This window comes from Theropithecus gelada, chromosome X (assembly GCF_003255815.1).
Source record: "Theropithecus gelada isolate Dixy chromosome X, Tgel_1.0, whole genome shotgun sequence".
NCBI lineage: Eukaryota > Metazoa > Chordata > Mammalia > Primates > Cercopithecidae > Theropithecus > Theropithecus gelada.
In genome coordinates this window covers 125908857-125933925 of record NC_037689.1, presented here as the reverse complement: position 1 = coordinate 125933925, position 25069 = coordinate 125908857, and positions in this window count along the sequence as shown.

Genomic DNA, 25069 nt, shown 5'->3' with positions numbered 1-25069 from the left:
GAGTCTTGTGCCTGCAGCTATCTCAGGCTGGTGATGCATGCTGGTAGCTCTACAGTTCTGGAATTTCAAGGGTGGTCGCACCCACGTGGCTCCACTAGGCCTACAGGGGACTCCTTATCTTAGCTCTGCCTCCACAGTCCAACTGGCCATTGCCCTCATAGGGACTCCATGGTGATTCCTCCCCTGTGACAAGTTTGTCTGGGCTCCAGGCAATTTGCAACATCCATTGAAGGTTAGATACAGGAAGTCATGCTCTCAACGCTCTTGCATTCTGTATGCCTACAGAATTAGCACCATATGGACACTGTCAACATTTATAGCTTCTATTTTCCAGATTTGTGGGTCAAATGGCACCTGGGCCCACTTGGGCCATGGCTGGGGTGACTGAGGAGCACTGGACCAGAATGTGTGGAGCAGAAACTGCAGACATCCCTAGATAGCAAGTTTCAAGGTTCTGAGTGTGCCCGAGGCCTCTCTTTTGATATATTTACTTCCCCTTGGCCTTGGCACTCTCGATTTGTAATGGCAGGGGTGGCACTAGTATTCTCCAAAATACCCTTGGGATTATTCTACCATTGTCCTGATAAATAGTCTCTGGCTTCATTCTCTTCATAATTATCTTTCTATCAAACAGTTGCTTAGCCAAACACTTAGCTTCCTTTTTTGAAAATGTTCTTTTATTCTCTACCATACATCCAGGCTGAGAATCCTTTAAATCCCCAAATTCAATTTCTCTTTTAATTATAAGTTCTGTCTTTAAATCATTTCCTTCTCCTCACCTCTTACTATGTGCAGTTACAAGAAGCCACATAGCAAGCACGTTCAAGGCTTTGCTGCTTATATATTTCCTCTGCCAGATACCCTAGTTTATCATTTTGTCTGCCACTTTATAACAAGGGTAACCATTACTACAGTTTCGAATACCTTGTTATTCATTCCTGAGAACTGATTAAAATTGCCTTTGCCGTAGAGATTTCTACCAACATTCTTATCACAGCCACGTAAGTAATTCCTAAGGAGTTTCAGAGTTTCCCTACAGATGTACTCTTTTTCTAGCGCTCTCCTGAATCTCTCTCAACACTTTCTTCATGGCAATACAAGTTTTTTCCAGCATTCACTTCAAAACTGTTCTAGCCTCTATTACCCAGTTCCAAAGCCACTTACACATTTTTAGGTGTTTGTTATAGCAATACCGCATTTCTCCGGTGCCAATTTTAAGTCTTAGTCTCTTCTGTGTCACTATAACAGAATATCACAGACTGGGTAATCTATAATGAACAGGTTTTTTTTTTTTCCTCAGATTTCTGGGAGCTGGTTAGCCCAAGATCAAAGTGGTGGCAGCATCTGGTGAGAACCTTTTGGGTGTACCTTCATATAGTATAAGGCAGAAGAGTGAGGGCAAGAGAGGGAGAGAGAAAGAGAGAGAGAGAGACGTGAGACAAACACACTCTTTTATCATCAATCCGCTTTCTTAAAAACGACATTAATTCATTCATGAAGGTGGAGCCCTCCTGGCCAAACAACTTAGTTTTTTTTATTATTATACTTTAAGTTCTGGGGTATATGTGCAGACCGTGCACCTTTCTTAAATAGATATACATGTGCCATGGTGGTTTGCAGCACCCATCAACCTATCACCTACATTAGTTATTTCTCCTAATGCTATGCCTCCCCTAACCTCCACCTCCCAACAGGCCCGGGTTTGTGATATTCCCCTCCCTGTGTCCATGTGTTGTCATTTTTCAACTCCTAGTTATGAGTGAGTACATGTGGTGCTTGGTTTTTCATTCTTGTGTTAGTTTGCTCACAATGATGGTTTCCAGTTTCATCCATGTCCCTGAAAAGGACATGGACTCATCCTTTTTTATGGCTGCATAGTATTCCATGGTGTATATGTGCAACATTTTTTTAATCCAGTCTATCATTGATGAACATTTGGGTTAGTTCCAAGTCTTTGCTATTGTGAATAGTGCTGCAATAAACATATGTGTTCATGTGTCTTTATAGTAAAATAATTTATAATCCTTTGGGTATATACCCAGTAATGGTATTGCTGGGTCAAATGGTATTTCTAGTTCTAGATCCTTGAGGAATTGCCACAGTGTCTTCCACAATGGTTGAACTAATTTAAACTCCCACCAACAGTGTAAAAGTGTTCCTATTTCTCCACATCCTCTCCAGCATCTATTGTTTCCTGACTTTTTAATGATCGCCATTCTAACTGGCATGAGATGATATCTCATTGTGGTTTTGATTTGCATTTCTCTAATGACCAGTGATGATGAGCTTTTTTTCATATGTCTGTTGACTGCATAAATGTCTTCTTTTGAGAAGTGTCTGTTCATATCCTTTGCCCACTTTTTGATTTTTTTTTCTTGCAAATTTGTTTCAGTTATTTGTAGATTCTGGATATTAGCCCTTTGTCAGATGGATAAATTGCAAAAATTTTCTCCCGTTCTGTAGGTTGCCTGTTAACTCTGATGATAGTTTCTTTGACTGTGCAGAAGCTCTTTAGTTTAATTAGATCCCACTTGTTAATTTTGGCTTTTGTTGCCATTGTTTTTGATGTTTTAGACATGAAGTCTTGGCCCATGCCTATGTCCTGAATGGTAATGCCTAGGTTTTCTTCTGAGGTTTTTATGGTTTTAGGTCTTATGTTTAAATCTTTAATCCATCTTGAGTTAATTTTTGTATAAAGTGTAAGGAAGGGGTCCAGCTTCAGTTTTCTGTATATGGCTAGCCAGTTTTCCCAACACTATTTATTAAATAGAAATTCTTTCCCCATTGCTTGTTTTTGTCAGGTTTGTCAAAGATCAGATGGTTGTAAATGTGTGGCATTATTTCTGAGGCCTCTGTTCTTTTCCATTGGTCTATATATCTGTTTTGGTGCCAGTACCATGCTGTTTTTGTTACTGTAGCCTTGTATAGCTTGAAGTCAAGTAGCATGATGCCTCTGACATTGTTCTTTTTGGTTAGGATTGTCTTGGCTATGCAGGCTCTTTTGGTTCCATATGAAGTTTAAAGTAGTTTTTTCCAATTCTGTGAAGAAAGTCAATGGTAGCTTGATGGGGGTAGCATTGAATCTATAAATTCCTTTGGGCCATATGACCATTTTCATGATATTAATTCTTCCTATCCCTGAGCATGGAATGTTTTTCCATTTGTTTGTGTCCTCTCTTATTTCCTTAAGCAGAATATAGGAGCTGGTTTTTTGAAAAGATCAACAAAATAGACCGCTAGCCAGACTAATAATGGAGAAAAGAGAGAAGAATAAAATAGATGGAATAAAAAATGATAAAGGGGATATCACCACTGATCTTACAGAAATACAAACTACTATCAGAGAATACTAGAAACACCTCTATACAAATAAACCAGAAAATCTAGAAGAAATTGATAAATCCCTGGACACATACACCCTCTGAAGTCTAAACCAGGAAGAAGTTGAATCCCTGAGTAGACCAATGACAAGTTCTGAAATTGAGGCAGTAATTAATAGCCTACCAACCAAAAAAGAGGCCAGGACCAGACGGATTCACAGCCGAATTCTACCAGAGGTACAAAGAGGAGCTGGTACCATTCCTTCTGAAACTCTTCCAAACAATAGAAAAAGAGGAAATCCTCCCTAACTCATTTTATGAGGCCATCGTCATCCTGATACCAAAACCTGGCAGAGACACAACAACACAAAAAGAAATTTCAGACCAATATCCCTGATGAACATCGATGCGAAAATCCTTAATAAAATACTGGCAAACCAAATCCAACAGCATATCAAAAAGCTTATCCACCACGATCAAGTTGGCTTCATCCCTGGCATGCAAGGCTGCTTCAACATACATAAATCAATAAATGTAATCCATCACATAAACAGAACTAATGAAAAAAACCACATGATTGTCTCTATAGATGCAGAAAAGGCCTTCGAAAAAATTCAACCCCTCTTCAAGCTAAAGACTCTCAATAAACTAGGTATCGATGGAATGTGTCTCAAAATAGTAAGAGCTATTTATGACAAACCCACAGCAAATATCATACTGAATGGGCAAAAACTGGAATCACTCCCTTTGAAAACTGGCATAAGACAAGGATGCCTCTCTCTCCCTGGTCAGAACTTCCAATGCTATATTCAACATAGTATATTCAACATAGTATTGGAAGTTCTGGCCAGGGCAATCAGGCAAGAGAAAGAAATAAAGGGTATTCAAATAGGAAAAAAGGAAGTCAAATTTTCTCTGTTTGCAGATGACATGATTGTATATTTAGAAAACCCCACCATCTCATCCCCAAATCTCCTTAAGCTGGTGAGCAATTTCAGCAAAGTCTTAGGATACAAAATCATTGTGCAAAAATCACAAGCATTCCTATACACCAATAACAGACAAATAGAGACAAATAACGAATGAACTCCCATTCACAATTGCTACTAAGAGAATAAAATCCTAGGAATACAACTTACAAGGGATGTGAAGGACCTCTTCAAGGAGAACTACAAACAACTGCTTAATAGTCTCAGTTCCTAATACTGATACAATGGCAATTAAATTTTGACATGACCTTCAGGGTAATTGAGGAAGAATCATGATGCTTGCAACAGCTTTTGGGCATTGTCAGTTAAACAACAAATTGTGGTTGAATTTGTAGTTTTTAACTCATTGATAATATAGAGACTTCCAAAATGCCAATCATAATAAAACAGCAACAACACCCAGAATCCAAACACTCTTGCAGAGTCAATATGTACCCATCTCTGACACTGGAATAAAAACTCAAATTCACCCTCCTGAGAGTGGAGTGAAGTAGCTCTATTTGAAAAAATACTTGAATTCTTATCTTTCCAGAGCCACTCAAAAGTTCCTGACAACATAGCTCAAAATACAGTTTCAGAGCAGTGATTTCACACTGGAATAGAGGGTTTGAAAGGATCGTAAGGTTTACTAGCCCAAACCCTGCTCAAGTTGAGTCTTGAGATCAACCTTTTTTCCCTTTATCAAAGGGGGTACTAATCCAGTTTTTAACACTGTCTGCTACTTCTATGTCAGCTGAATATCGTGATGTTCATAATTCATTATTTATGTCCAAATAGACAGTGTGATATTATGTATATTTTGTTCAGGTTAAAGTTCAGTTTTAGGAGCAGTTGGTTGTTTAGATTAAACAGATTATTAATGATCATTGATATTATGACATGGATAATCTACATTTCAGAGATTTGTAACTAGCTTCTTTCAGAAAGACCAGACTGCAGAGCCAGGTTTTTCAAGTACTTCTGTCATTCTGTTTCTACCAACATCTGAGGCTTTTGATGATTAGCATACAGAATGTCAGAAAATAGGCTTTTATTGGTGAAATTTGTTACTTGTTAATTAGTATGCTGTATTGTTAGAAAGGGGCTCTTTCTAGAGAAGTGAAAGTCATTGAAGATACAAATATGAGTACTGGCTAAAGCATTTTAGAGTCTCTCTCCCAACTTGATGAAAAGGTTTTAGAAAGTAGTGAGGCATCACTGTCAAGTTGATCTCAGTTTGAATAGTCACTTTTCGTGGAATTAGAAGATTTCTAGTGGACTGAGAAGATTTCTAGTTGCCTGAGGTCAACTATAAAGACAATAATATTATGCTTCTAGAGTAGTATTGTGTCTTCCTTTAGTTTCCTTTCATTCAATGTAGTGGTAGAAGCAACTAATAGGGCAAAGGGCTAAGCCTTTATTGAGCTTAGAGAACAGATTTGTGATTGATTTAGTTCCTGTTTGATAGGGAGTGTTTAATTCATGTATATGTGGCAGAATTTGGTCTGAGACTTGCTCTCATTATAACCTGAAAGTGAGATTGAAGAAAAGTAGATAAACCTGGCTTACCTCAAGCTTCCTTAATGATAACTCTTATCTACTATACAGAACCTGAGTTGTGCATGATCAAATTGGTTTAGATCACTTTGCAGCAGACTTTCCCTGTAACTGCACTGATTAATAACTATTAAGTGAAAGTATCAAACAGAAAGGAGAGATGAGCCCAAGGAAAGTGTTTTATTTCTGACTTCAGTCTCCTTGTTGGCATTTGTTGAGTTAATGCCTTTAGGGCTGGACTATCAGAGGACGATCAAAGCTTGGGTTCTTATGGGAAATGAACGATATTTTCTGCCTTTCCCTATGTATCCTTAATTAAAGCCTTTGAGAAGGAGGAGTGCAAGGATTAGATAGAGGAGGATTTTGTTGTTTTTTGTTCAAGAATATGCTAAATATCACAGATTTATGCTTTTTTGTTCTTTCTGATTTACAACAGGAAGACCGCTAATAAAAAGTTAGAAAAACGGTGACATATTTTTAGTTTCTAGGAGAAAAGTGTGTGTAGTAGAGGGAGACTGAAAAATAAAAGGCCTGAGGTATGAGAAATGTCCTCTACATAGACCTATTGCAGGACTATTTTATAGGCTTCTGAAATATTGGCAAATGGCTTCTCAGAAAGATAATAGTCTCATTTGACTCCATCTCCTTGGAATTATTTGAGTCAGTTAAAGAAAAAAAAAATTCTAAGTAATAAGAAAGGGACAATGGTACTTCTAGACCAAGTTAGTCTGACGCATACCCAGACCAAACTTCAGAGAGAAAATGAAGGGATGTAGAGGCGGGTTTCCAGATAATGTTAACAAAAACCTTATGGATCCTAGAGAACCAGGTCAATTCAATAAAAAGTAATTAAAAATATATAAATCCTTTAGGTTTGCTCATTTCTGTCACTGAATAATGACAAATTATCCCCTGAAAGTTGAGATTTAGACTAACCCTCTCTATGAATATTGCCTGGTTAGCACTGACCTATTGCTGCCTCCACTCTTTATTCCCTACGACCACCATCTTCACTTCTTTGTATTCAAAATTCCTAAGCCCTTGTATTTGCTTTTCCTTTCAGCTCCATTAGTTTCCATTTGTTAATATTCCTTGAGCTTTTCAAATATTGTTGATTATTCTTTCCAGATTAGTCTATAAACTACCAGCTTTAAGTACTCTGTTGTTTCTGTTTTATTATCAAAGGCTCTAGAACAAGGGTCTAATTTTATTGCTTTGGAATAAAATATCAGAAAGTTATTTAATATTACTTACATAGCCTGTTTAGATTATTTTAATTAGGAACAGAATGGAGATTTAAAAATAGTCAGTGATTTAGAATTGTAATTCTTCAATCTCCAAGAGTCTTTTGTGTTAACCTACCCTAGGTGCGGCTTAAAACTAGGTGAATGAGAACAGAGAAGAGAGAGAGAGAGAGAGAGAGAGAGAGAGAGAACACAGTACTGCCTTGCACTGCCTTGCTTAGCATTGGTAAGAGAAGGAGACTGTTGTGTTGAACATTTCTGGACAACTATTGGAAGGATAGGAAGATAGTGAAGACTAAGTATGCTTTTTATATAATGGTAGCCTATAGAACTCTTCCATTTTGGAATTGATAATTCAAGACATTATCAGTTGTCCCATTTGGAATTAATAATTCAAAAGCATTATCAATTGTTCCATTAGAAAATCTCCAACTTTAGTGAGGATCCTATCATTCCCATTTACTCTTAAAGGCTTCCCAACTCATGTTCTGTGTAGTCTAGTAGTCTAGTTCTCCAGAATTTACAAATTGTGGCTCTTATTTGATAGTTCAAATAACTTTTCAATGAGCATTATTTCCATACGCCTTTCACCTTATGCTTCAGCTTCATAATACTGATAAATTTAATGTATTTTCCTTCCATATTGGCTATTTACAGAGATAGACTTATGTCTTTACTTCAATAAATTCACCTTTTATAATTTTCACACATGATAATCCTCATTCATAGACAATATTTTAATAACATTCATAAATCCAAGTTGGGGACATTATATGGTGCCACGGGTGAAGTGTATTCTGTTTTTATTTTATTTTTGATGACAGATGAGCTACTTGCCCCTACCATAGTGCAAGCTGATTGATTATAGGAGACTCCCATAGGCTTTAAAGTAAGCTGACTATGAGCTGTAGTAACCAAGCATTGCTTCCTATGATAGAGCAAGGAAAATGGCAATTGGCTTCATGAGCAAGTCCTTGTCATCTCATTAAAAGACTTAAACTGTTTGTTGGTTAAATTGTTAGGTCACAAATGAGAATCTTGATCTCGTGGTATGGAGAAAATATTCAGTTGTCTGGAAATAGACTTTATAGTGAAGCCATTTGATTAAGAACATTTCTGACACTACTAGCATGATTCCTAAAAAGGAGAGAAAATACCACAACAAAGGAAATTTCCATTTTCTACTTGGGATGCATGGATATTGCATGCAAAGCAACTGACTATTTTAGTGTGTCGTTTATTGGACATGTAAATATATGTAGTTTTAATGCCATTAGTATTATACACACTTACTGCACAACTGTTTTGTGCTGACTTTAACTGCATGTTTCTCCCTGGTTTATTATTACATTTATCATTTATACATAGATAACAGGCTGTGTTTGCAGAATATCAATTTGTTTGCTTTTCATACTGCATTGTGGCACAATGTCTTATGAGATAAATAGTTAACATTTCTTAATTTGGATTCTAGCATTTGCAACCATTTAAACTAATATTGTGTGGTAACATACTTTCTCTTTATATTTGGAGAAATAAAAGGGTTTCTGAGCAAATGAATATAGAACCAAAGATTAGAATGGCACTGTTTACATTGCTTAGTAAAACAAGTTTCTTTGAAAAAAAAATTTAAAATACTTATTTGAAACCAAAACTCAGAGTCCTTCTTGTTACAAATTTTTATCTGTACTTTGAAGCAGGTTTCCTAGGAACCAACTGCACAATACTTCTTTAGGCTCATTTATATTAGCATGCCTACTTGAGATAACATAACTGCATTTCTTTACAAATATTTTGTCAATTCAAACTGACGATGTGGTTTGGCTGTGTCCCCTCCCAAATCTCATCTTGAATTGTAGTTTCCATAATCTTCTTGTCCTGGGAGGGACCCAGTGGGAGGTAACTGAATCATGGGAGCGGTTACCCCCATGCTGCTGTTCTCATGATAGTGAGTGAGTTCTCACGACATCTATGGTTTTATAAGGGACTTTTTCTCCTTTTGCTCTGCACTTCTTGCTGCTACCATGTGAAGCAGGACATGTTTGCTTCCCCATCAACCATGATTATAAATTTCCTGAGGCCTCTGCAGCCATGCTGAACTCTGAGTCAATTAAACCTCTTTCCTTTGTAAATTACTCAGTCTTAGGTATGTCTTTATTACCAGCATGAGAATGAACTAATACATTGACCATTCAAATTTATTTCACTACAGTAAGCTACATTAGAAAAAATACTTGATGAGGACTCAGGTAACCTAGATTCTACTCATAGCTGTGACCATTGCCAACTATATGACCTTAAGTCACATAATTTCAATAGTCCTTGGTTTTCTAATTTGAAAAATGAGAAATGTGTCTTCTTACTCCAAAATATAATGATTCTTTGCAGTTTCCTAAATTAGTCAGGATTTATGTGTATATCATATTTCAGAAGTAGCAAATCTATTAATATATTAGATGTGAAAATCATGGGTTTCTTAACAAAACCCTTCTCAGAGAACTTGCTTCATCCATAATTCCTAATTGGAAGTTATCAATATGATTCCAAACTCTGGCCTTTGGCTGATTGGATTAGAGATGAATACCTGGACCAAGGTGGACCTATTAGATAATGAGTATTTTCTCATTTTTTCTTTTTTTTTTTTTTTTTTTTTGAGACGGAGTCTCACTGTGTCTCCCAGGCTGGAGTGCAGTGGCGCCATCTCGGCTCACTGCAAGCTCCGTCCCCCGGGTTCACGCCATTCTCCCGCCTCAGCCTCCCAAGTAGCTGGGACTACAGGCGCCCGCTACCGCGCCCGGCTAGTTTTTTTTGTATTTTTAGTAGAGACGGGGTTTCACCATGTTAGCCAGGATAGTCTCGATCTCCTGACCTTGTGATCCACCCGCCTCGGCCTCCCAAAGTGCTGGGATTACAGGCTTGAGCCACCGCGCCCGGCCTTCTCATTTTTTCTTATTTGGAATGAGGTACTGTGTAAGTAGGACAATTGAGCAAAGGACATTTAAAGAAAAAGATCAAATGAAATTTTGACTGGAAAATTTCCAGTCAAATTTGGAATCTGACAGCTCCAAAAAAGTCTAAGCCATAGTAAGACTGAAAGTATGGAGGATCAGAGATCCAGGAGTGAAAACATAGGTCTATAATGAGAAATTGGAGAATAAAGTATATACATGATAGAAACAAAGACAAGATAACCTATGACCCACAAAAGATAGGAAAAATATTTTCAGTTCCTGACTTCAGTTTCAGTCCCAGCATAGCCAATTAGTATTTTGAACTCAGTCCTTGGATGTCTACAAGATTGTCTGTTATATCCATACAATAAACCTGTCTTGACTTATTCTATCATTGGAATTCTGATATGTCATTAAGAAGATTATATAATTAATCACCAACTCATTTTTATTTAAAGTTATACATCAGTATTGTATTAGGTACTATGGAGGAAGCAAAATTTGAAATGAAGCTCAAGACACGGTCTTTTTGATTAAAATCTTAAAAATTGTTTTGGGGTGAAAAACCTAACACACTTAAAAAAGAGTGAATGCTATTTGCCTGTATTTAGTTTATTTAAAATATCTTAAATAAAAATACGTAGCACATATAAACTATAGTAATACTATGTATATGTTTCAGTCATTATAACTGATATGTGCTTATAATTGTTATACTGTGAATAAAAATAATTTATACAAATATATGTACATGATATTTGTTGTAAATTTGTCTGTGTTGCTTGGAGGATGCATAAATATTCACCGAGATCAGTGCTTGGGGAAAAATAATGCATTGTTCCTGCAATACTAACACTTCTATTTTATGTAGAAATCAAGAAGTTAGGCCAGGTGCGGTGGCTCACGCCTGTAATCCCAGCACTTTGGGAGGCCAAGGCAGGCAGATCACGAGGTCAGGAGATTGAGACCATCCTGGCCAACATGGTGAAACCCCATTTCTACTAAAAATACAAAAATTAGCTGGGTGTGTTCGCATGTGCCTGTAATCCCAGCTACTCAGGAGGCTGAGACGGGAGAATCGCTTGAACCAGAGAGTCGGAGGTTGCAGTGAGCCGAGATTGCGCCACTGCACTTCAGCCTGGTGACAGAGCAAGACTCCATCTTAGGGGAAAAAAAGAGAAAAAGAAATCAAGAAGTTAAATTGTTTTTCATGATTCATGCAGAATATGATATGAATAGGGAAACTCAAATTGGCCGTTATATTTCTATGAGAAGTTTATTCATTTATTATCTTTTCTCAACTAATTCTGTGAAATCTGTATTGTTTGTTGTTTGTGGCCACAGAAGTCTCTATACAGTTTGCTTAGTGGTCAGATAATGATTGATTAGACAGAGGTTTTCTTAAGTGCCTGGTACCAATATGTCTGCCATTCTTTGCCAACGAGGGTGTGTGTGTGTGTGTGTGTGTGTGTGTGTGTGTGTGTGTGTGTTGGGGCATGCTTTTTATACTCAGCTGATCAGTTTACAATTCTGCCTTACTCTTCACTTCCTGTTATTTCAGAGACTAAAGGTAAGCCTGAAGTGAGAGTTTAGGTCTTTCTTTGGCATGAGCACAACTTTACACATGTAAACAGCCCTAGTCATGTGTGCACCCTTCTAGATTCCCAGGAATATGTCAGAGATTTTCAGATCCCATACATATCTCATTCTCCAGCTTCTCCTTTGAAGTTTTTGGTTAGCCTCGTGTTTGCACCATCTCTTATCCACTGCCTCAGCTGAGATGTTCAACAATTGTGTCTGACGATTTTTTTTCCAACAGAAATTCCCAGAAAAAAAAGTATGTTTGCACTGAGCAAACTTCAGATCTGGTCACATAAGGAAAGCCTCATACACGGTGTCCTCCAAATAACCCCCAAAAGGAATTACAGTTTTCTGTTTGTCTTTTAAGGGTCTCCTAACCCATTCTATCGTCTCTACATGTTGCCAAATTTCTGGTTTTCACCATAGTGAGGGATTTTTTTTCTTAGAGCTGTTACAGAGTTTGGTAGGAGGTTATAGGATAAGGCAATTTAAAGAACAGCAAATTAAGCTTGCTGATCTTATTGAGATTCAGCTATTTTTCTTGAATAAACACTACCTAAATTGCTGCAAGGATCTGGTTAATTTACAGAGTTCTGAAATTACTGGTTATGCCACCTTTTTTTTTTCTTTTTTGCAAGTGTTCTCATTGCTTTTACAAAGGACAGAATTTTCAGAGCTCCATACTCTACCGTTTTCACTGACATTACCTCGCCTCCTTTGTCTTTCCTTCTATTTTCTCTCACTACAGAAAGCCTTTCTCTGCTTCAGCTTGCATGTAAACAATCTTATCAAGCCCACATTGATAAGTTTATTGTACCTCGGTTCAAGTGACAAGTCTGACTGAAAATGAAACCTCACAACTCCCGTTCCAAATTCTAGAGAGAGAGGGAATCTGATTGGTGGAATGTTTGCGCAATATTCAACGTTGTCCAATTAAATATGGTCTGGGCAACAGTGTCATGTAACATTAACATAGAATAGAGAAGCATTACTCTAAGAATAAGAACATATTTGGGCTTGTTAGGAACATCAAATGGTATCTATTACATGATAATATCCCTAGATCTAGCAAAGAATAGAGTCAATATACTGTAAAATTATGAGTAAATGAAGCACGAAGGAAAATATTAGGAAATTTTAGTTACCACAAACTTGGATGAAGAAAACAGAAACTATAAAAGGGGAAAGTCTCTTTTATTATTACTATCCAGAGGCGACTTATTAACATGTTGATATACACTCAGCCATCTGCATCTATGGGTTTGGCATCCATGAATTCAACCAACCGAGGATTGAAAATATCAGAAAAATAAACAAAAAAATTATACAACAATAAAATAATGCAAATTAAAAACAATATAATATAACAACTATTTACATAGCATTTACATTGTTTTAAGTATTATAATTAACCTAGAGACGATTTAAAGTGCACAGGCGAATGTGTGTAGGTTATACACAAATACTATATCATTTATTTCAGGAACATAGGCATCCATGAATTCTGATTTCCATGGGGGTCCTTTCAGCAATTCCCCTCTAAAATGGAGGGACAACTGTATATCTTTCTAGTCATATACAAATATGTTCTGAGAAATTTCCCATATCATTAAATATCCTTCTAAAATTTGAAAGTTTAAGTATTCACAGTATTCTCTCTCTAATTCAAAGGTTCTCTAGGCCTCAATAGTCATGGGTAGCAATGGTTTCACCTTAACCATTATAAACCAAATTTTATGAGTTATTTTCTTTACCTGCATAATGTAGGACTTCAAATATCCACAACATATTTTCAATGTTTACAGGAATTGTGTTATTCATGATTATTAACATCATTCTACATAAATCATTGTGTACATATTTATACATTTAGAGTTAATTCTCAGAATTTTTTTTACTACTTGGTCAGAGTATGAATATGTTTGGTACTATTGTAACTTGCCTAATTGCCCCTTAGACTTTATTTTTAACAGCTTTCTTGTAATGGGATTTTCTAAAATCTGATATAAGAAGATTTTCCATGTGTCTAAAATCTTTCTTGCACCGACTTAAGTAATCTAGTTTTCTGAATGTTGTACAATGTTTCTTGAAGAATCTACATTTATTGCAACAAATTGTATAGGCCATTCCCCCACTACCCCGTGAGGTGAAAAAATCACCTATGGGTACAATGTTCACTATTTGGGTAACGGGTACACCAGAAGCTCAGTTCCCACCAGTATGCATTATATCCATGTAACAAACATGCATATGTAACCCCTCAATCTAAAATAAAATAAAACTGTTTACAAATAATATTTCAATTGTCACATAATAATTTGCCACCTCAATTTACTGTATAATACCAACATTTTTGTTTTATTTTTAATAATAATTTTATATTCTGTTTAAAGAAACTTTGCATCCATGAATGAAGATACTCTTTGTTGTATTATAGCTACTGAAGGAATGTTATTGAAGTCCCCGAAAGTGTAGAGATGGCTATTTACTACCTCTCAATGGGTATCTTCTCTGGGTGTAAGCTCCTGTTTTAATCTTCAATGTTCAAGGCAATGTTCAACCAATTTATGCTGCTGTACATTCAGAAAGTCAATTTATCAAGACTCTCTGATCTTGGGCAATAATTATGGTATGCTCCCTAGAGTTACATGTCTTTCATTTGACTGCTTTTTTAAACTGGCAAATCTGTGTTTTTTTCTTTCTTGGATCTTCTTGTTTTATTTTATAAGTGTAAAACTGCAAGAAATTAAAGAGACAGTATGCATAGTAACATCAATAAGTGCAAATTTTGAAGTGAAGATGTACAGGTTTTGTTTGAAAGACTGAGCTTTACTGGATTAAATTGAAATACAGTTTGTTTCAATATGGGTGAGAAGAAATAAACAGTCTGAAGCTGGGTAGTTCATTGGTGGGAACATTATGCCAAATACTACTAATTTTAGCAATATTTTTCGTTCAATTTTCTTCAAGATCTAATTACTTATGTGTAAATAGAAAGCATTCTAGTCTCCAGAGTTTCAAATACATATCATATTCCCTAACCTTAAGATGTCCCCTTTTTTCCAATCTACAGATTCAAACAGATGAGTCTAACAGGTGGCCCTTTATATAAATTGAAACATCAGCTATGTTAATATAGTTATTAGATTAAGTAGTATACATACTTAATTTACTTGCATTTCCCCAAATCTTTCCAGCCTCTGAACAGAAGGAGCAATGATATTCAAGTTTCACTCACTCTTGCTTTCCTTTATGTCACTGTCTTACATGGACTTCTCTGAGTGAAGAAATACATGTTTAGGTGTTATTGTTGCTTCTATGGACTTCCTAATTTCCTGCTGGGTCCTAGCACCATTCAGTTGGGTACTTATATAGTAGCACAACTGAGGCACTGAAAGTGCCACAGTATGCTGTAAAAAAGTCTATCCTTCTTCTTTTTACATTACCTTCTACTTTGTAACAGAATAATGTGAAGATTAACATCACATAATCCTCAGTGGAGGAGATATGTTCTCTTTCTCCAGAATCAACTGGAGTCAATGACTTGTATGCACTCCATATCCCCTCAAGTGGACCATTAAAAGTTTTAGACTGGGGCCGGGCGCGGTGGCTCAAGCCTGTAATCCCAGCACTTTGGGAGGCCGAGACGGGTGGATCACGAGGTCAGGAGATCGAGACCATCCTGGCTAACACGGTGAAACCCCGTCTCTACTAAAAAATACAAAAAATTAGCCAGGCGCAGAGGTGGGCGCCTGTAGTCCCAGCTACTCGGGAGGCTGAGGCAGGAGAATGGCGTGAACCCGGGAGGCAGAGCTTGCAGTGAGCTGAGGTCCGGCCACTGCACTCCAGCCCGGGGCACAGAGCGAGACTCCGTCTCAAAAAAAAAAAAAAAAAAAAAAAGTTTTAGACTGGGTCAGGGAAAGGAGTTTACAAGTTCATTTTGGCGAGATCAGAGGCAGACAGAGAATCAGGAGGCTCCTGCCATGGCCCAGGTTAAGGATTATGGTGCCTGAACTGGGATGTCAATAGTGAACATGGAGAAAAGTAGATGGATGTAAGACATGTTAAAGAGTTGGAAGCAAAAGAACTGGGGTCTGCGTGTGTGTGTGTGTGTGTGTGTGTGTGTGTGTGTGTGTGTGGTGCCTTGTACCAAGTGATGTGTTTGCCACTGAAAACATGCAGGGTAGCTAAACATGACTTCACTTTAGTTCCTTTCTAGACACAGGAGTTGATTCAATGCCTGTCCTGACATCTCCTTAATAGTGTCTATTTATCCCTGAGCATTTCTCAGGGAACTGTGTTTCACACCATTCCCCACCCCACCACTCACTTGTTCTCTATTTCCTTTTTCTTAGGCTAGACAAAGGCAGAAAAATCTCCCATTTGTGGCCAAAATAGTAGCAGTAATGTAGCCGCTCTTCTTTTTTGCTTTGAGTGAAAGCCCAAGGAAGACTTCGTTTTTCTCATGCAATCTGAATGTCTGAAAATGAGATATGAGCTGTTATTGTATTCTGAGATCCACTACTTTCCCAGCTCAAAAAGGTCTTATATGCAGTCAGTAATGATATATTATAGATAGAGGTCAGTCAGAGATAAGACCATCCCTCTACTTATGTCATTTCTTTGCTCACACATATGAACATATGTTGTTAGATGCAGCCAGGCCACTTATTGGATGCTTTACTGCTTAGAAATTTCTTTCACCAGATACCCTAAATCATCACTCTTAAATTCAAGTTCCTCAGATCTCTAGGAAAGGGACACAATGCTGCCAGGTTCTTTGGTAACACATAACAAAAGTGACTATTGCTCTAGTTCCCAGTGAGTTCCTCATCTCCATTTGATCCCTATCAGCCTTTATTTTAGTCTTTTAACCAGTCCCTAGGGAGTTCCAAATTTTCCCTCCTCTCCCTGTCTTCTTCTGAAGTGTTCCAACCTCTGTCTGTGTCCTTTACCCAGTTCCAAAGTTGCTTCTACATTTTCAGGTATCTTTATAGCAATACCCCACTCCAATTTTTCAATATAGTACCAATTTTCTGATTAGTCCATTTATACTTTGGTATGAAGAAATTACAGAGATGGGTAATTTATAAAGAAGAGAAGCTGAATTGGCTCATGGTTCTACAGGCTGTGCAGAAAGCATGGCAGCATCTACTTCTTGGGAGGCCTCAGGGAGCTTTTACTCCTGGCAGAAGTAAAAGCAGGAGCAGGCATCTTACACGGCAGGAGCAGGACCAAGGGGGGATGCTACGCACTTCTAAGTAACTGGAGCTCATGAGAATTCACTCAGTATACAGCACCAAGGGTTAATGGTGCTAAACCATTTATGAGAAATCAACTCCTGTAATCTCATCACCTCCCACCAGGCCCCACCTCCCACACTGGGGATTACAACTCAACAGGAGATTTGGGTGGGGCACAGATCCAAACCATATCACTGACTTCACCAATTTAGACTAATAAAGTAAGCAATGAATGTGGAGGTTTTGTTTTGATTCGTACTGAAGATCTAACAAGTGTCGGTTACTATGCTAGACTCCAGAGACGGAATAGTGGCAGAAATTAATGTGATACAGTCTTTGCCCTTAAGGAGGTTACAGACAGCTGTGACTAAATAATTACATTATAATGCCATAAGTCCTATTTCACAGATATTTATTAGTGCCATGGGATCACAGAGGAGCAAATAACTAACTCTGCCTATATTAACGAACTAACGATGAGGATTTAAGTAGAACAGGTGTTATTTTTCTGAGACCCAAAACAGAAACAGTAATTTAAAAGATTAACCAGTCTTTAAAGTCATAAATGCTTTGTGTGTGTACATACAAAAGTCATGCGTGTGTTGAGTATTTCAGGAAATACATGCTGTATTGTGTATTTTGGAGAGATAGTACCTGTTTTATTTAGGAAAATATTTTTAGTGTTTTTGTATTATTTATTTTTATTTATTTAACATAAAAGTGTTTATCACATTAACCCTATTCATTAAAAACAGTTCAGAATGTTTTTTTATTTGGCAAAACATCCTAACTACATTTCCTAAGTGTTGTTTTATAGATGTGTTGTTTTTAACACAAGTTAAAGTAAAGCCACTGTGTTTAAATTGTTCTTTTGTAGACTTACCTCCCTTCACTCATTTGAGCTTGAGAAGGCAGAATACATCTAGATATATGAGTAACAAATGCAGCCAAGCTAATATATCTTAGTCAGTTCTAGGCTTTGAAGAAAACCAATTTTAACCTTGGAAATTAATTGGAAATGGGGAAACTCTGACAACAGGAAACCGGTAACCAAGGCCACTTAAATTGGGTTATAAATGGAATTTCAAATGAAAAATGCTTTAAGATTTGATGGAACTAAGCAATCTAGTGACTCTAGTTTCCTAGGAAGAAGTGTTAAACTTCCTGACTATGGAAGAATAGCATATCCTAAGGGAGATTATAATTAAAGCATAACAGATTGTATTTTTCTTTTTCAGAGGAATTACAAAGATCAAGATGAATTCAGTGAAGCTTCCCATAGGACTGTTCAAAGATCTCCAGGTAAAGAAAACTTTGTTTTGGAAACTGGGGGAAAGAGGAAATGGAATTAAATAAGAGTCCACAGCACAAGTTAAGAATTTTAGAAAAGAGATAAAGGGAGCAGGAAAGTGAAATGAATTCATGCTCACAAAAGCAGTCAGAGATTAAAAAGGGGCACTGGTGATGGGAAGCCTTTATGATTATATCACAGAAAGATCAGAAACAGAATGGATTAGCTAATAAATTGGAGAAACTACAGTTAAAATGACTATTAAATATGTGCATTTTCAAGTATATATTTAACAATAACAATTCATTTATTTTCTAAGAGTTATTTGAGCAAGTTGGAACTAATGGATACTAGGCAGAAAAGTGAACATCCAGGAGCTAGTAATTAAATGAGATTAATTACATTAGGGAGTAGGAAACATCTAGGTTGGATTCTCGTGTCCTCTGTGTGAGTTCTGTTTTTATCTCAATATAAAAAGCTCAGTTCTGTTCCTAGGCAGCTAAGCAAAGTAGGAGAGTAGCAGTGAAAATCAGATATAAGCATGTTTAGAAGTATGGTAAATTCAGTATGGTTATGTCACAAGATGGAGATTTTACAGCTATTTGAGAATTTAGTAGTTATGCATAAGATAATATAAAATAATCATTGAAAAAATGTGTTTGAAGGCATAATTAGTAGCTGGTCTCCAATAGGCTGTTAATAAATGCTTCTGATGGATCAGATACTATTACCTCCCAAGTTACAGTACTTCAGGGAGAGCTAGTTGCATTAGACATACGTGCATCTCTCATGTATTTTGAAATAGCCCAAGGCATGGCAATAGAAAAGATAAAGTTGGGTGTTTTAAGTCTTCCTGATCCTTGTTCTTAGAATATTTCCAACCAAACTCATCATCCAAACTTTCCTAAACCTCTTCCATATCAAAATTTTATATATTCATGCCTAATCCTCTCAGATACTTACTCTCTGCTAGCCAACTAATCAACTAAACAAAACTACTGTGATCTAGTGATGATATATGCTTCTAGCTTACCTTACTCAAGAGTTGAGAATTTGAAAAAGGGTCGTCTTCTGGATATTTACGACCTCAAGTTAAGACAAAAATTTTATTCCGATAATAAGAATTCTAGAGAAATATGGCAGGGCATCAGGACAGATTATTCGGACAGGTGAAACTTTCAAGCATCTTTTTAATCATATTACACAAACTCATTTTGTCTTTCAAACTAAAATTCATTGAGTATTTCATTATACTGTCTGCTATAATCTGTCTTATAGGTGTTTCACATGACTTAACTAGCTTAATTCTCTTAAAATAACTGATTTACTGATGGAGAAATGGAGACTCTAAGATTAACCTGCCTCATGTCACACAGTCAGTAAATTGCAGAGCTGGGACTCAGACTCATTTCTGTCTGGTTCCAGAGCTTTAGTTCTTAACCACTCTTCACAGTGCTTTTATATTGCATTAAGTTTTCGTGGAATGTTATAAGGAATGGGATAGGGCCAAAATATCTGAAAAATCTTTTATCCTGAATGTTGTCTATGTGTAGAAATATCAGTTAGGGAACTCCTGGCTTTTGTCTTTTCTGCATTCCCCCTTATTGTGCCTCTTACTCAGAGAAAGAAGAGTTAATTATCCAATTGGTAAATTTAAGAGAAAGAAATGGGCATACAGAACTCAATACGTTCTCCCTTCCTCTTTAAGCTCAGTCTTTCTTCAGAGACCATCCATTTTGCTAAGTTGCTTTGTGCCTTAAGTCTTTGAAGGCCAGGCTCTTCTAAAACAGAGAGAGGCCAGCAGCTTGCCACACACTGTCTATGATTGAAGCTCAGCATTAAGAATTCCACCTTTGACACACATATAATCCAAATTCTTAAATAATTTTATCAATAATAATGTTGTCATTTAGTTCTTCAGCTGCCTTCTCCTTTTTCAATCCCCAGTTGGTTCAGGATTCCATAGTGCAAAAGGGGTGTCAATTACTGATCACTTCATATCACTAGAGTTAATTATGGTTAAGATTTAGAAATCATGTTTTTTAGTAGCAGAAAATATAGCAACCAGAATTTATTGACAGAGAGACAAGCATTTGGACAGTAGAATATATCTAGATTATGTTACTTTTTCTCTCCACTAATGTATCTGGTATTGTTTTATATGTAATACAAACACTTCTCTTGGTAAAATTTTTGTTTACTTGTTTTAAAGTATTATTTGATGAGTTATTCCAAGTGTGATTGGAGGGGCAGTGTTAATTTAGCATCTTCATTTGTTATGAAATAACAATAAATATATGACTAGATTATTTTATCAGAAATCCTTTGCTTAAAATATTTTAAAAATTTAGGTCAACTATAGAAGAATGGGTTTATGGGGCCTAGTAGTATCAAAATGGTGAATTTCCTGTAGTACTCAATCTGGCACTTGCACCCATAGTATCTTCTTTTGTTTTCTGATTATTTCATATGTCTCAGTATTATCTTCCAAATGAGATTAGAAATTTATATATACCAAGGACAACATATGATTGATTTTTATCTTTTATCCCAATTCTTGCCACTTTCAAGAATGACCAAAGTTCTGAGAACGACCAAAGTTCTGAGTGAAATAAAATTTTTTAACTTGAAAGGGAAGAACTGTAATCAGGTCAGTTATCCACAAGTCACCATGTTTTCTACCTTGAATTACTTAATTTTAAACCAGTTGTTTTAATGCTGGAAAGATATGCTATATGTACCTTTTCATAATCAGGCTCTTTGGAGTAGATTGTAGGTAACACATTTTATTAGTATTTATTCACACAAATTCTAATTAGACTAACAAAAATAGATGAAAATTTTTATGATATTTCTGTAACTTTGGTAGGATTGAGTATGTTGGTAAAGATGTCATGGGATGAGAGGACACTGCTTTGATATGGAAAAGATTTACTCTTTGTCACTGTCAAATTCAGCACATAAATCATCTCCCAATAGCCCTGGAGAAGTAGTGCCATTCACATCAAATTATACCTTATGGTTTTCAGTGCCTTTCCGAGATGGATGATGAATAGAGGTGAACTATATGACTGATGTCAGCTAGTAGGTTTTGGTTGATAGCAGACGTCCAACTTATATAAGGAAGAGCATGCCATCTTCTTCTGGAGAATCTCAGTGTTGCCTCAACAGTTATGCTTTATACATGTACACTTACTCTTTGGTATTACATGCTGAATAACAAGTATGTGAAGATCACACGTTTTTGAACTTGGATTTTTTTTTAATGTCAATTTTTGCATAGTATAATGCAAGTGCTACTTGCCATATCTGGACCTCTAAGCCTTATTTTCTTACTTTAAGAGGTGAATTTAAAAATCCCTATGGAAGCAAATTTAGCTTTGGAAAAGCAGAAAACTCTGGATCATCAGAGTTAGATGACTTTGGCTCCATGGGTGACTATGACAGTATTTCCCAGCTGATAGTACACCTTTTCAGGAGTTCAAATGCCAATTATTTTTGTGACTTCTTCCAAGGCTGTTAAACACTTCGTACTTCAGTTGTTTCATTTAAATATACACAATGATATTTGAAATTTACTATGTTGCACAGAACTAACACCTTCCGTGAACTTCTAGTAAATATATTTTAATAGTGTTATTAAGGATAATAAAAGTTATTAAAGGAATTAGAGGGCTGTCATTTAGTACTGATGATTAACAATTAACATCAAAAGTCTAATTTGTATGTATCATTAGAAAGAGTCAAAAATTATTACATGTTAATATGAAATGTCATTATTATTTGCCAATAAATAAGGAAAAGTTCTCTTAATTAAAAACAGCATTATTTATGCAAGAAATTGAGCTCTTATTCTGTACTTTTAAAATAAAAGTGTTGCAAAACAAAATTTTGGAAATGACAATTATGTACAATTCCCTGAGATATGTTTTTACTCTGATTTCTTCTTGTGAGTCTTGTAAAATACTGTTTACATTTAAAATTCAAAGTGAAGTGAAAATTATTAAATAGGGTCCTACCTCAGAGTCCTTACTATCTTAAGCTATAAGGAGTAAATGGGAGGTTTTCAATTTTGCAGCATCAATAAAAGTTTGTTTTTAAATAAATTCAGTATAATGGGACATTTCAGGTCTCCAAAAGACCATAGGAGGGAAAGAAAAGTGACAGGAAGAGAAGTAAATATTCTCTACAAATCAGAAGTTTCAACCATGGAAACAAAAGAATGATACCGGCTACCACACAAACACACATAAGTGCATAGCCACAGACCATATAAAGCAACTACACATCAAGACAACAAGGCAACTAGCTACCAAGACCACTACAGGAACAAAACCTTACCTATCAATATTAACCTTGAACATAAGCAACCTAAACACTCCACTCTAAAGACCCAGAGTGGTAAATCAAAAAAATCAAGACCCAACCTTCTGCTGTGTTCAAAAGACTCATCTCATAAGTAACGACACCCTTAGGCTCAAAGGGATACAGAAAGATCTATAACACAAATGGAAAATGAAAAAGAACAGCAATCACTATTCCTATGTAAAATAAAATAGACTGTGAACAAGCAACAGGAAAAAAAAGGATGAAGAATGGCATTAAATGATGGTAAAATGCTCAATTGAACAAGAATATTTAACTATCATAAATAAATATGCATCAAACTTTGGAGCACCCAGATTTATAAAACAATTACTACTACATCTAAAAAAAGACTGACACTCACACATTAAAAGAGGGGGACTTCAACGTGGCACCATCGGCATTTGATAGATCATCAAGGAAGAGAACTCACAAAGAAATTCTGAGCATAAACTTGACAGCTGACAAATTGGAGTTAATTAGAAATCTACAGAACACTGCACCCCAAAACCATAGAATATACAAAATTACCATCTGTGTATGGAAGATACTCTGACACATTAAAAAATATTAAAATCATATGAAACATACTCTCAGACTATGGTGGAATAAAAGTACAAACTCATAGCAAGATTAACTTTCAAAACCATAAAAATACTTGGAAACAATACAATTTGCTTCTGAATGCCTTTCGGGTAAACAGTGAAATTGAGGCAGAAATTTTCAAAATTATTTGAAATCAATGAAAAGAGTGACACAATCTACCAAAATCTCTGGGATATGGAAAAAGCAGTGTTAAGAGGAAAAGGAAAGTTTATACTGCTATAAGCCTACATCAAAAAGACAGAAATGTCTAGATAATAAACTAACGTTACCCCTAAAGGAACTAGAAAAACAAGAACAAACTAAACTCGAACCTAGCAGAATAAAAGAAATAACTTAAATCACGTCAGAAATAAACAAAATTGAGACTTACAAAACCATAAAAGGATCAACAAAATGAAAAAGTGGTTCTTTGAAAGAATAAATGCTACCAATAAACTGTTTGCTTGATTAACAAAGAAAAAAATGGGAGAAGATCGAATAAAGGACAAGTAGAAATGATAAAGGTGACATTACAACCGATCTCGCATAGATACAAAAGGTTTTCAGAGATACTGTCAACATTTCTACGCACACAAGCTAGAAAATCTGGAAAACAAAAATGAATACATTCCATTCCACACACAACTTTTCAAAATTGACCCAGGAAGAAATAATAACTTTGAACAGATTAATATCAAGCTTCAAAATTGAATCAGTAATAAAATATCTACCTGCCAAAAAACAAGGCCTGGACTAGATTAATTCACAGACAAATTCTACCAGATGTACATATAATGGCTGGTACCAATTTTAGTGAAACTATTCCAAAAAATTGAAGAAGAGGGACCCCTCCAGATTATGGTATCATCCTGATGTCATAATCAGGTATGGTATTATTATGATAGTATAATCTGGCAAAACATGACAAAAAACAAAACTACAGGCCAATATTTCTGATGAACATGGATGCAAAAATCCTCAGCAATATATGAGCAAACTGAATCCAGTAGCCCATAAAAGACATAATACAACACAATCAAGTAGACTTATTCCTGGGATGCAAGGATGGTTGAATATATGCAAATCTATAAATATGATTCACCACATAATCAAAATTAAAAAACAAAAACCATATGATCATCTCAATAGATGTAGAAAAAGCATTCTATAAAATCCAACATCTCTTCATGATAAAAACCCTCAAAAAACTAGGCACTGAAAGAACATACTTTGAAATAATAAGTGAAATTTGTGAAAAACCCACAGCCAATATCATACCAAATGGAGAAAATGTAGAATAATTCCTTTTAAGAACTGGAAGAAGAAAAGGATGTTCACTCTCATCACTCCTATTTAATATAGTATTGGAAATCCTAGCCAGAGCAATCTGGCAAGAGAAACAATTAAAAATCATCTCAATAGGAAAAGAGGAAACCAATTATTTCTTTTCACTGAAAATAAGATTCTATACTTAGAAAATTTTAAAGATTCTGCCAAAACACTCCTGCATCTGATAAGTGACTTCATTAAAGTTTCAAGATAAATCAATGTACTAAAGTCAGTAACATTTCTATACATCAATAGAGTTCAAGCTGAGAACCAAATGAAGAATGCAATCCCATCTACAATAGTGACAAAAAGAAGAAAATACCCAGGAGTACATCTATTCAAAAAGGTGAAATATGTCTACAATGAGAACTACAAAATATTGATGAAAGAAATAGTTGATGACGCAAGAAAATAGAAAACTATTCCGTGCTCATGGTTTGGAAGAATCAATATCGTTAAAATGTCCATATTTTTCAATGCAATCTACAGATTCAAAACAATTCCTATCAAATTATCAATGTAATTTTCCATAGAAATTGACAAAGCTCTTCTAAAAATCATATGGAACCAAAAGGAATCTGAATAGCTAATGAAATCTTAAGCAAAAAGAACAAAACTGGAGGAATCACATTACT